This window comes from Lepidochelys olivacea (assembly GCF_965140295.1).
Source record: "Lepidochelys olivacea isolate rLepOli2 genome assembly, chromosome: 11".
Lineage (NCBI taxonomy): Eukaryota > Metazoa > Chordata > Testudines > Cheloniidae > Lepidochelys > Lepidochelys olivacea.
This window is the reverse complement of record NC_140421.1, coordinates 39,897,067-39,909,148: the sequence shown is the minus strand read 5'-3', so window position 1 is coordinate 39,909,148 and position 12,082 is coordinate 39,897,067. Positions and strand designations below refer to the sequence as shown.

The window sequence follows — 12,082 nt, the reverse complement described above, 5'->3', positions numbered from 1 at the left end:
ACGCATTGGATGCTCAAGACACTGGATCTCCCCACCCCTGGCTGCCTTTTTGTGTGTGTGTGCAATTAAGGATTTGTAGCAGAGCCCTAAAGTGACAATGTGTCTTTGTTATCCCCAGAGAAATCTGCCGGCGGATTCCGCTGTTAGAGTTTGATGACTCAAAGTAACAATACAAACACAGCAAGTTCACCTGAGCCGGGCTGGGAGATCCCAGCTGCAAAACTTCCCGACGGTTTTTTCCTCTCTCTCCTGAAGCTGAGAAAAGCGAACTCCATCGAGATGGCTTAGCTAACGCACATTCCCCCCGCTCTGGTGCTGCTTGCAGGAAGAGCTCTCTGTGCTCTCTGTATTTTCTGTAATTACGGAGGCGCTGGGCTCAAGCCAGGGGTCGATGTAGCGGAGTTACAATGAGGGGTTCGTTGGTCACGTGCAATCAGCATTAAAACTTAAAAGACTGCGAAAATCACAGAGAAAGTGTCCTTTCCCTGGGGGGAGGAGGGCGATATAAAGGTGCGCAAAAGACGTGACTTTTTTTTTTTTTTAAAGTGAAGGTGAACGTCTCTCTCGGTAGCGTTTGTGTGTTAAACTGAACGGTTTGTGCGTCAAACGCCTCCCAGTTCAAACTGTCGGAACTGTAGCACGGGTGGCCACACCGGGGAACTATTACTCCGACCTCCGCCGAAGCCGCTTGTTGCCCTCCCGCCGCTGGCCGCAGCTCCGCTGAATCGCTTCCTCCCAGCTCTGGGGCTCCGGCCGTGTTTTAAAACCCCACGTGGGCGAGAAAACTTTCCGCGGCAGCCGCGCCAGGGGCTTCCCAGCCTCCCCCGGCCCGGCGCTCGGCTCCCAGCGGCACCCCGCCGCCCGCCCCAGGGTGCGCGCCCGCGGCGGGGAGCGGTGTGAGGGGCAGCCCAGCGCCGCGCGCTCTCCCGCCGGGTCACAGCCCGCTCTGCTTCCATCCCCTCCCCGCTAGCTACGGCGGCCGGATCGATCCGGGCACGTGACGGCCCAGGACGTTCGTGAATATCTTGGCCAAACGTGAGAGCAGGGAGTGCCCTGCCCCTCCTTTCGCGCACATTTCTGTAACTGTTCCCCCAGGTAACTCGAGCCTCCCAGTAGCCGTCGGGGTCAATTGTATTCACGTTGCCAAGGAAGCCTTTTTAAACGCCAGCACACAGAGATCTTTATCTGGCTTTCCTGTAGAAACAATCACTGGCCTCTCAACGACTTCCAAGAGTGGTGGGGCTTGAATCAGATCGGTTTCTTTGAAGGGATTAAAGTGCCAAGTCCTCTCCCACGGCTCCATATTGAGTCCTGGGGAGAAGTTTGGGCTCCCGCTGCTCCCCCCCCCAACACTGACCCCCTAATGCATGAGTCACTTGAGGCTCTTCCCTGGGACTTGTAAATGCTTCATCAGATCGACACTATGGAAATGAGTACAACACACCCAAGCTTTAAATCGATTCAGCCCCATTGCTAATGTTCAAGACTTCTCTGCCATGTATAACCTAGAGATAAAGACGCCTCCAAAACTTGGTGAATTATTCGGGGAAGCTGATATCTGGGTCTGTTTGCAATGTAGAGTATGGTTTTGGGGCGGTCATTTCTTGTTGTCCTCACCTGATAGCAGAGGGCGAGGAGGAGCTGGTAATTACTGGTCTCCAGGACCCCTGGGTAGGATTGTAACACCTATGACAGACAATCGGAGAGCGCCGGAGTGGGACACAGGAATTCCCAGCCAAACTTACAACCAAACGCTGGCCGTGCCTTGCGTGTGATCTCTCCTCCCAGAGAATTGGGAAATGTTTACAGCTGATTGAAAACATGCGAGTGAATGCAGCAGCTCCAGCGCTCCAACAACAGAGGCATCGAATCGCTGGGGAGCAGGGGCAAGGCGCTCACTCTGGGCCACTTAGAAATCTCCGCAGCCGTCCGCTGGTCCTTTGCGGACTTTTCCCGGGTGACTTGAACACACACACGTGTAGTGCCCGGGGCTCCTTGGACGCAGCCTACTCGCCGTTTTGTTTAGGCAAGGGACAGAAACGCGCACCCATCCGGTTTTACTCCAGAAGCAACACTCGGGGCAGAACAAGAGGTTCGAGTTGCCGGGACACAACACACAATGGATAAGATCCTCATTCCTGCCCATTCTGATGACACGTCTCTTTCCTGGAGATGTAATAAGCGAACCACCCACGTCAGAATATGTCACTTTCCCCGTTCTTAAACTTTTACAAAAAGTTTGATCTGATTTCTAGCGAGATCTTTTTCACGCGTGAATTGTATCTTTGATTAAGGAATTATTTGAATCATAAAATTCAGAAACGAAATGGAAGTCAAAGGTACAATTTTTAAAACAACTGAACGCGCTGGTGTTTCCCTTTCCCCTTCATATAAATTATTCCTCCACGTATTTTGAATATGCAGAATGATTTGTTACATTGCAAAACAGTTAGTAGAAAGTTGGATTAAGTTCCTATATGGAATCCATACCTGGGATCCCATAAACTCCGCATGGATGGAAGCAATTGACTTAAAAAATTGAGGGGGAATTTCTAGTTTCCGGAACAAACAATGGGCAGAATAATGAAATGTTGCAGCAGTAATTTTCTGTACACATAATTAGTGTTCAAACTCGGAGCATTTCGGTCTCCTGAAATGTATTCTTAATGAAGTGATGCTCAGAGCTGTCATTAAAAATGCAGGACTGGAAGATCAAAGTACAATATTTATTTTAGAAATTTGTTTCAGTTATCAGGAGATACAGGTATCAAGGCCAAATGCCAAGTCAGTTACCCAAAGCACTATTTTCATGAGCAGTGGGCGGCTGCTACTTGCTAATGTAAAATAAAGAGACATCAAAGGTCAGGACCAAGACACGAACCAGCCCTTAAAAGAGGCAGAATGGAATAGGATTCCACAACCACAAAAAAACCCAAACCCACCCAATGTGGGGGTAGAAGAGGGTCAATTCAAGCAGCTACTATCTGGGTTACACAGCTAAAACGTACGCTGCGGTATATACGCAGATGAAACATGACACTTCTACGTAAACCCAAATTCCACGGCATAACGACTAGGCTGTAATAGCAGGGACGGAGTTTTAAAGCAGCGAGGGCTAAGGCCAGACCCAGCTGGGAGACGGCAGCTGTAACTTGTCCCAGTGTGTGTGTATTTCTCTCCCTCTTGGATGGCTGCCGCCTGGTGTAGGGACCACAAAGAGCAGCAGCAAAGCGAGCCCTGCAGGAGGCGATCTCCCGGCCCAGCAGAAGAGTGGAGCTGTGGGAGTAGTGCGCGTTCACACGTCTTCCCCAGTGAGCAGAGAGAACCGTGACCCAAGGCGAGCTGTGGAAAGAGAGGAGAGGTGGGGCAACGTCCTGTAGCACACCCAGAGATCAGACACACTAGCAGTGAGTTAGCTTCAAACAGTGCATTGGGGGCAGGCATTTCCATGGAGCGAGACTCCATGTGCCAACAACACACCCCACGTACTTCCTAAGTAACCCCAGTGGCGGCCCCTGCCCTGCCCTGCCCTGCCCAGGCAGGCTGGTCAGGGCTCTAGCAGCCTCTTCCAAAGACAGCCTCAGCCTCCTGGCTTGTCTGAAACGCTCACATTTCCCACCTCTGTCTTACACCATGTTCCTGCTTTGTTAAAGGTGCTTCAGGCTGCTGGGCACTGGAACTGTGAGAACAGCACACAAAGCTCCCGAAGGGCATCTGCCAATATCCCCAGTGATCTACAACAAAGTATTCCTCAGCGCAGTCACTCAGCGGGCCTTTGAAATCCTGCTCCAGCAGAAAGCTCCCTTTGTTCCCATCCTTCAGTGTGGAGGAGATCAAACTTTATCCTCTCCAGCTGGAAAGATTACTCCCCCCTCCTCCTGCAATCCGATATCCTCTGCCTTCACCTCTCAGGTTGGAGGAGGTTTGTGGGTTACTCTCTAACTCCTGAACACCTGATCCTAGAACATACTGCCTGTGGTAAGTCAAGCCCAGTGACAGATTTCGGAGGGTTTGGAGAACCTGCTCCAGAAAGCAAGTTCTGTCATAAACAAATAGCTTGTCTAAATAAAAGGAGAGTTTAGTACAAACTACTTTCCTCTGTCTACTGCTAGTGCCCTGTCTCTCAGGCTAGTGCCAGTCAGGAGTGTCCTGAAGGAAGGCTCAGAGCAATGTACTCCAACTGCCACAGTAGCTGGGGTCAGTCACATACTTTAATATTATGTTTACAACACAGGCTCCATTTCATAATCATGCCTGTATCTTTAACAGATACTGCTTCAAGAAGATCTTCTGAGCATGCATTTAAAAAGGAGCAGGAGGATTAAAAAGTGCTGGGTCTACAATGGTCAAAATACCGCTCTTTGGAGGTCTGAACCCTAATGAGGTGGCAATTACAGCTTTTTTTTAAAAACAGAAAATTATGCATGGATAATATTGACAGTCCTGGAGGCTGCAACCCTCAGAACAAACAGAGCATAGGCAGCAGCTGCAACCTTGAGGGGCGGAGAAAGTGAATAGGGAAGTGTTATTTATCCCTTCACAAGAACCAGGGGTCAGCCAATGAAATTAATAGGGAGCAGGTTTCAAACAAACAAACAGGAGGTACTTCTTCACACAACACACAGTCAACCTATGGAACTCATTGTCAGGAGATGTTGGGAAGGCCAAAAGTGTGACTGGGTCAAAAAAAAATTAGCTAATTCATGGAGGATAGGATATTAGCCAATATGGTCAGGGATGCAACCCCATGCTCTGGATGCCCCTAAACCTCTGACTGCCAGAGTTGGGGCTGGGTGATAGGGGATGGATCACTCGAGAACTGTCCTGTTCATTCACTCTGAGGCATCTGGCACCGGCCACTGTTGGAAGACAGGATACTGGGCTAGATGCACCATTGGTCTGACCTAGTATGGCCTTTCTTATGTTCTTAAGGTATTCCAGAATAGCTCCCTCCGTGGACATCCTATTCAGGGACAAAAGTAACTTTTTTCCAGATAATTACTCTACTTTTTGAGAAAGAGCCTCCACTTTTCACCCCTAGGTAGGTAGGCTCTGCTTCTCAGTCAGCCCACCAGGGTGAAATATCCACCCCCATATCTGACACAGACAACACAGTAATGAGAGACCCAGACGAAGTATTAATAATTATTAAAAGCATCCCCACAGGATATGCTCTGGATTGGAGAAAGTCTAATGAGGAAATGGAGTCCTCGGTTCACATTTTTTTGGTACATTAGCCTACATGTCTTGTTTACAAGATCTGGATATCTGGCAAACAGGTTTGATGCAGTTGTACCTCTAGAGCCTTAACTGTGTGCAATTTGCATCTTGGATGGGACAAAAATAAAAGTGAGACTGAAGTTTTTTATGAAGTCTCTTGAGTCCACTTAAACATGGCACATTTTTCCTTCAGATGAAGGAAACGCACTAAAACATATTGAGACTGACACAGAGCAAAAATATATTGAGGATTTTGAGGCTTGCGTTATCATTTTCCAACCAAAGTTTCAATTTCACATAGTTTAATGTAGTGTTTCCTTTTAAAGCTAATATGCCATTCAAGAAAATAAGACCATTTGTATCCCTGCTACAACTTTGCCACGTGTTATTAACAACCTAAACATTTTAATATATACATGTTCTGCACCATCCCTGGCTAGTCTTTTATGCCACCTCTCCTTGCCTTTTGGAAACATTGGTATAGATTTTCATAATATGATACTTCCTCTATTTTTTTCCATGCTTTAATGAGCGGTGGAAGAGTTAAAGTATCATCACTAGCATCCAAGTTAGAGCCCAATAAAATTTATGCCATTCTCTTCTCAAAGCTATTGTTTCAAGCTCTCTGGAAACTCAGGTCGACATTGCTACATCGGTTATACCTGCTTCACATTTTGAAGATTTTCTTCACAACCATGACAGCTAGAAATTTATTGAAAGAAAGAAAAAGAAAGAAAGAAGCAAGCATGCTGAGACTATAGATAGCAATCAAGAGCCCCGTTTGCTGATGTCCTTCTTGCCCTCACATTTTAGGAAACACTGGATAAAAAACATGATTTTTTTTAGCTGCATGATTAGTTTGGGTGAGATTGGTTGGGATCATTTCATTTTACAGACACAGATAAACAAACCCTAACCATCTACTTATATTTAATTATTCACTATATAGTGTGGTTATGTCTTAACTAGACAGCAAATGTAAAATCTAAAAACTGGATCTGCATGGTAATTCATTTTGGTTACTTAGTACATTTATTGACAAATTACACAGCTGTTTATGCTGTGTGTCAAAACTGCAAACAACAAAGTTTAAATGGAAACAACATATGATCAATCAGCACTTTAATATCAGGTGGATCATCCAGTTATCAAACTGTATCAATTTGACTGAATCAGTTATTCAAACTTAATAATAACATACAATTGTTAATGGATGACCAAGTTATGCTACAAATGCAGACTGCTTGCTGTTACATTAAATCTGTTCTAATGACAACAGAACTGCTTTCCAAGTAGCCTGTTCTTCAAAGACTACTGAAGAAGAGAGTATATCAAATCCATGTTTTTTCTTGCATGGTACAATAGCTATGTAACTTCAGCTACTGTACCTTGCAAGAAATAAAACATGGTTTTGGTGTGATATAACTGCAGCAACCTATAATTTACAAGAACTATCCCCCTCCCTCCCCGAACCGTTTCCACCCCCCAAACAAAAACCAATCCAAACCAAAAAACCCAGCAGGACTGTGAGGGGCAGATCAGGGGAAAGGATGAATGGGAATCTAGTCGGGGACCAGAAATGTGGTGGGAGGGACACCCTGAATGTTGGTAGTTTTAAAGCTCGCATGCTCCTTTCCACACCAGTCAACCAGGACACAGGAAAGCTTTCCTTATCAACCAATGAAGAATTTTATAATTTACAAAAATGTACAAATTATTCCCAGAGTCTGGGAGTCAGAGTAATTTAAGAAGACAAAAGAGCCCATCATGACCATGACTCCAAATCAGCCCCACAACTTCTGGAACATCCAGCAATGCAGCCAGCCAAGGGGCCATAAGAAGCCAGCTAGGAAGCATATTACATACCCAGATGTTACCAGAGAACACATTCCAGTGCTCAGTATATGGGTACTGTAGCTGTCAGCAATCTGTGTGTGTAGCCACTGGTACTAACTAATATTGGGGCACATGTGGTTACCACCATTTGTCTGATTAATAACAAGGGATTGTAAAAAGTACTAGTCCCCTCACACCCCCTCCCGGCCAGCATTTCAGGTCAGGGCCCCCAAGAAGGTTTTTGTGAAGTATCAGTCAGATTTATGAAATGACTGAACTCCTCTTCTCCAGCTGGACAGCTCTTTACAATGTTTGATTTTTAAAACCGCTCTATTTAGAAAATCTCTTACAAAGTATGTGGTGTGTCTTCTGTATCACATCATATTCTGAGGTCTTTGTATTCATTCGATGTAACACATAATAACTCAATACATAAGGAATGTGAAAAATTAAATTATTCAATGTGCTGTAATGATAATTTTTAAAATTATGTTTTTCTATAAACAAAACAACAATATAAATATATATATAATGTTGAAGACTTATATAGCGCCTTTCATCTTCAAAGTTCTTTACAGACATTAACTAAGCTCTTAGTAAAACAGGGTTAGTCTTCTCCCATTTAATGGATGGAGCAATCAGGGCAAAGGATTTAAGTGACTTGACCTAAGACACAGAGGGAATCAGTTTCCGAGTTGGAACTAGAACTCAGGAATTCCTTGGCTTCTAGTCTGTATTCAGGTTACTAGATTGTACATCTCTTCCAACCCATTTTTCTTGATCAAAGATTTCAGATACAGTTTGAAACTCGGAACTCCAAAATTAATTAATGATCAGGAAGCATTTATTGAGAAATTTACCTATTACTACACCTGGCCTGCCATTCACAGGCTGAAGCAGGCAGGATCATCCCACCCCACATTTTACTTAGCTCTTAAACTAGTCCCTATTGCTCAGCCCAAAACTGGGTTGGATGCTTGGAACTTCATAGGAAGAAATAGGCCATGGAGCAGCCAGCATAGCCATCACATGATGACTACTCCAGTCTAATGGCTCGGATAGTTTCCATTGCCTAATAGTCCCTCTCTGGCGGAAGGAGTAGAGGATCTTCAAAGTGGAAGGCCTTCTGGTCTTCACCCCTTGGTCTAATCCTGCACCACCCCCAAATCCTACCCATTTGGAGCAATAGGAACCATGCATGTTTTATGGCAAGAGGGCCCTCTGCACCCTGGGTGCAGACGACAGGCTCTGCTTTTACAGTAACACTTCTATTAAGAAGATATACTTGTGTAGCTCTCAGATCAGAGAATCAAGACTAAACTGTGACTTTGAGAGACAGGTGCACTGGGAGGTGGAAAGGCAGAAGGGCAGCATCGTAGCGGCAGTGACTGGTGACATTCTGATTATGGATGGCATATGCATTTAGGGCACTGGAGGAGCATGCCCCAGTGCAACAACTACATTTAGTCTGCCTGATAAAATGACCCAGTGTGATCATTTTAATTTCTATCCGTGGGGATTTCTAGGGTGTATCTGAGAGCTGAATTTAACCCAGTATTTGTGTACCACAGTAGAACCTCACTAATTTACAATGAATGGGAGACCCATTGCAAATTACTGATGTTTCTTTGCATGGTAATTCTTTGCAAATTATCAAACAAGTGTACAAATAAAAAAGGAAGGGATACCGCCTCCGTAAAGATAGTTTGTTAACATACTCTATCAATTGCTTATAATACTATGTAGCAGTAAAAGTACTGTAGTACATTTAATAACATAATGAAACCTTAGCAATATGAGACCTGACTATAGCCCTATATTGCAATAGGTGTTGATTCTACCGTAGTTGAATGCAAACAATATATCTGGATTATATTATCAGTCCTAATCGCTTAGTCCTTAGGCCTTGTCTACACTGCATAAACTTTGCTGAACCAGCTATACCAGTATAGCTATACCAGCAGAACCCCATAGACTCATCCGATGAAGTGAGCTGTAGCTCACGAAAGCTCATGCACAAATAAATTGGTTAGTCTCTAAGGTGCCACAAGTACGCCTTTTCTTTTTGCGAATACAGACTAACACGGCTGTTACTCTGAAACCTGTCATATATGCCAACAAGAGTTCTTCTGCTGGCATAGTAATGCCACCTCCCTGAACAACATTAGCTATGTTGACAGAAGCACTTTTATGTTGGCATAGTCACATCTACACTGGGGTTTTTCCTGGCATAGCTGTGTTGGCTAGAGGATGTGTTTTTTCACGCCCCTGATCGACATAGCTATGTTGACCAAACTTTGTAGTGCAGGCATGGCCGTTGTCTGGAAGGGGCTAGGAAAACTATCAAATATCTTGTGATGCAGTGCAGTGACTCTAATACCAAAATGGCTCAGCTCTGTCAACACTACCACTTCAAATCATTTTTAACACCAGTTGAGGGGAGCCAGGAAGAATCAGTGGTTGACAACAGAGGTGAAAGTAAGCTGGTACGGTCCGATACAGTGTACCGGCAAGAGCCAATATGCCGTGCCGGACCGGACCGGCTTCCCCAGGCTGGTGATTTAAAGAGCCTGGGGCTCCCTGCAGTGGCCAGAGCCCCTGGCCCTTTAAATCACCATGGGAGCCCTCCACCACTCCCCAGGGGCTCCGGCAGTGGGGCTCAGGCAGCGCTTTAAAGGGCCCGAGTCTCACTGCTGGAGCCCCTAGGTAGCGGCGGCAGGGCTCCGGCGGTGATTTAAAGGGCCTGGAGCTCCGCTGCAGTAGTGGTGGCTGTAGCCTGGGGCCTTTTAAATTGACCCTGAGCCCCAGGGCTCCCAGCTGCCTCTGCAGCTGGTAGCTCCAGGGGTGATTTAAAGGTCCTGGGGCTCCCAGCTGCAGCCAGAGTCCTGGGACTTTTAAATCTTGACTTAAAGGGCTCGGGTATTTAAAGGCCCTGCCTCTTCCGGTTGAGGCCACGTCCCCTGCCCAGAACTCCGGAGTACCAGTAAGTCCTTTAAGTTACTTTCATCCCTGGTTGACAACCACTGTCATCTTAAGGGCGGGGGAAAGAATATTAAAGCACAAGGAGCCATTCACCACAAAATTTACCTTAAAATGAAGAAGCAGGAGAGGAGACAATGGAGTAGAGAATTAGAGTTCTGTGGTCATTTACATGCCAGCATCTAAACTTAACAATGAAAGATTCTTCTCTTATTCAAAATGTCAGAAAACAGGGCCAAATGCTGCAGTCTTATACAATCAACATTCTCACTGAAGGCAATGGGAGTGTTGCCTGAATAAAAGCAGAGCAGAGACCTCATGCGTTGCTGCTTTTTTTTTTTTTTAATAGCCATTGCTACACATGCTAAGTATATTTGGTACATTGAGTGATTCAGGAAGAAGCTCTTCTGTAGTGTCAATGATTCTTTTTAATGAGATATGGTTATTGGCTGATTTATGAAGTTCTCTTGCCAGTTTTCATTTAGTTGTTTCTAATTTAAGAATAAGATAATTTGCCTTCTAGAAGCAAAACAATGTTTATAGGGGAACAGAGTAAACACAAAATTCCTCTTAAATCAGAGGTTCAGAAATGCACATAGTGAATTTTGGCGTGGCTCTTCCCAACATCAACAGAGAAATTGATTCCAGCAATGTTCACAGTCCTGTCTATTAAATTCTACAGCAGGCACCCAAGAGAAAACATTACATTTACAGTTTTATCTAGTTTTCCATATTAGGTTAGTGTTACCTTATCTGAAGAGTTTAATATAGGGAGAGACAAAGGAAAATTTCTGCCTCAGTTTTCTGATATCCTTGTGACCTCCTACTGGGCGATCCTATGCCCTCTGTTAATTGAGATACCCCTGCTGCTCCCTACTTTATAGTCCTAGCTGGGATTCTGATCATATAAAACTAGCCACTTCCTCTGTTCACTGCTGCCATTCCAATCCTCAGACGATCAGTATTTTCGCTCACACACTGAGCGTAGTACCCTTTATAAGGCAGAGCATATGTATAAGTAGAGATGCTACAGCCTATTTGCTGTGCACAAAGCACTAGACAGGAAGGGCTGGAGCAGGCAGGGAGCCTGGGGTAGGAATAGGACTGAAGCTGGCGAAAGACCCAGGGTTAGGGTTGGGGCTGACAATAAACCAGAATCCCTGGCAAGAAGCATGAAATGGGATGTGGTAGCTGAATGGGCAGTACTTGTCAGCTATATATAGCAGAAACCCAGCTCCCCTGTAGTTAGGGTTGAACATGGCTTTCTGTTTAAAGGTGGGCTCTTATAAGTGATCTAAAATCTGCATGCTTAACTGGATTATCTTGAAATGCAATGTACCTAATGGGGGTGCTGGGTAGTCCAAGTCTGAGGTCGTTTGAACATGGAGTTCCTGATATATAGCCCTCCTTAAAAACCCAGAATTGTACAAAATCACCTGTACCTTATGTTTTTGTGCTCATATCTGGGCCTTAGACTGTGGCTGTGAGCCTCCCAAACTGATCTCAGTACCTTGGGATTTTTCTCCATTACCGCATGGCACTTCTACTTTGGGGAGAGGGGGTTATATTAAAGAATTTATTCTGCGGGGGCACATCTCCCTGGGCTCCCATGTGAGATGGGATCTAAGGGCCTTGCTCCTCTGATGGGGTCTGAGCTCTTCTCCCTCTTCCCCAAGAGCAGTCTTCCCTCTTCCCCAAGAGCAGTCTCCCTCTTCCCCAAGAAAAGCACTCCTTTCCTGCCATGTGTGAACTAGGAGCTCAGCCCCTTCAGGGGGTGGGGGCTGAGCTCCTCTTTCTGGACCTTGTGTGTGAACCATGATCTAGGGGGGCCCTGCCCCTCTGCAAGGGTGAGTGTTTAAGCCCTTCTCTCTGACTCCTCCTGAGAGAGCCAGGATCTGGGAGTCATCCTTCTGGGTGCAGAGCTGAGAACAGACATGCTTGCTGCATAGCACAGGTTCATAAGCACTGATAGCAAAGCTACATATATATGTTCTATACTCAAACAGTGAACCTGCTTTACAGAAACACAGTTGCTAAATTTTACAAC

The 12,082-nt window shown here is 45.4% G+C and overlaps 1 protein-coding gene across 1 annotated transcript in view; it reads right to left on the bottom strand.

Annotated features, from left to right (window-relative positions):
- Window positions 1-2,705: 2,705 nt before the first annotated feature.
- The window catches only part of MYO3B (myosin IIIB), a 334,888-nt gene continuing 325,511 nt past the window's right edge, over window positions 2,706-12,082 (bottom strand). Inside the window, exon 36 of the mRNA XM_084643361.1 lies at window positions 2,706-3,342. The gene's annotated coding sequence lies outside the window, so the exon portion shown is untranslated. The remainder of the gene's footprint in view (window positions 3,343-12,082) is intronic.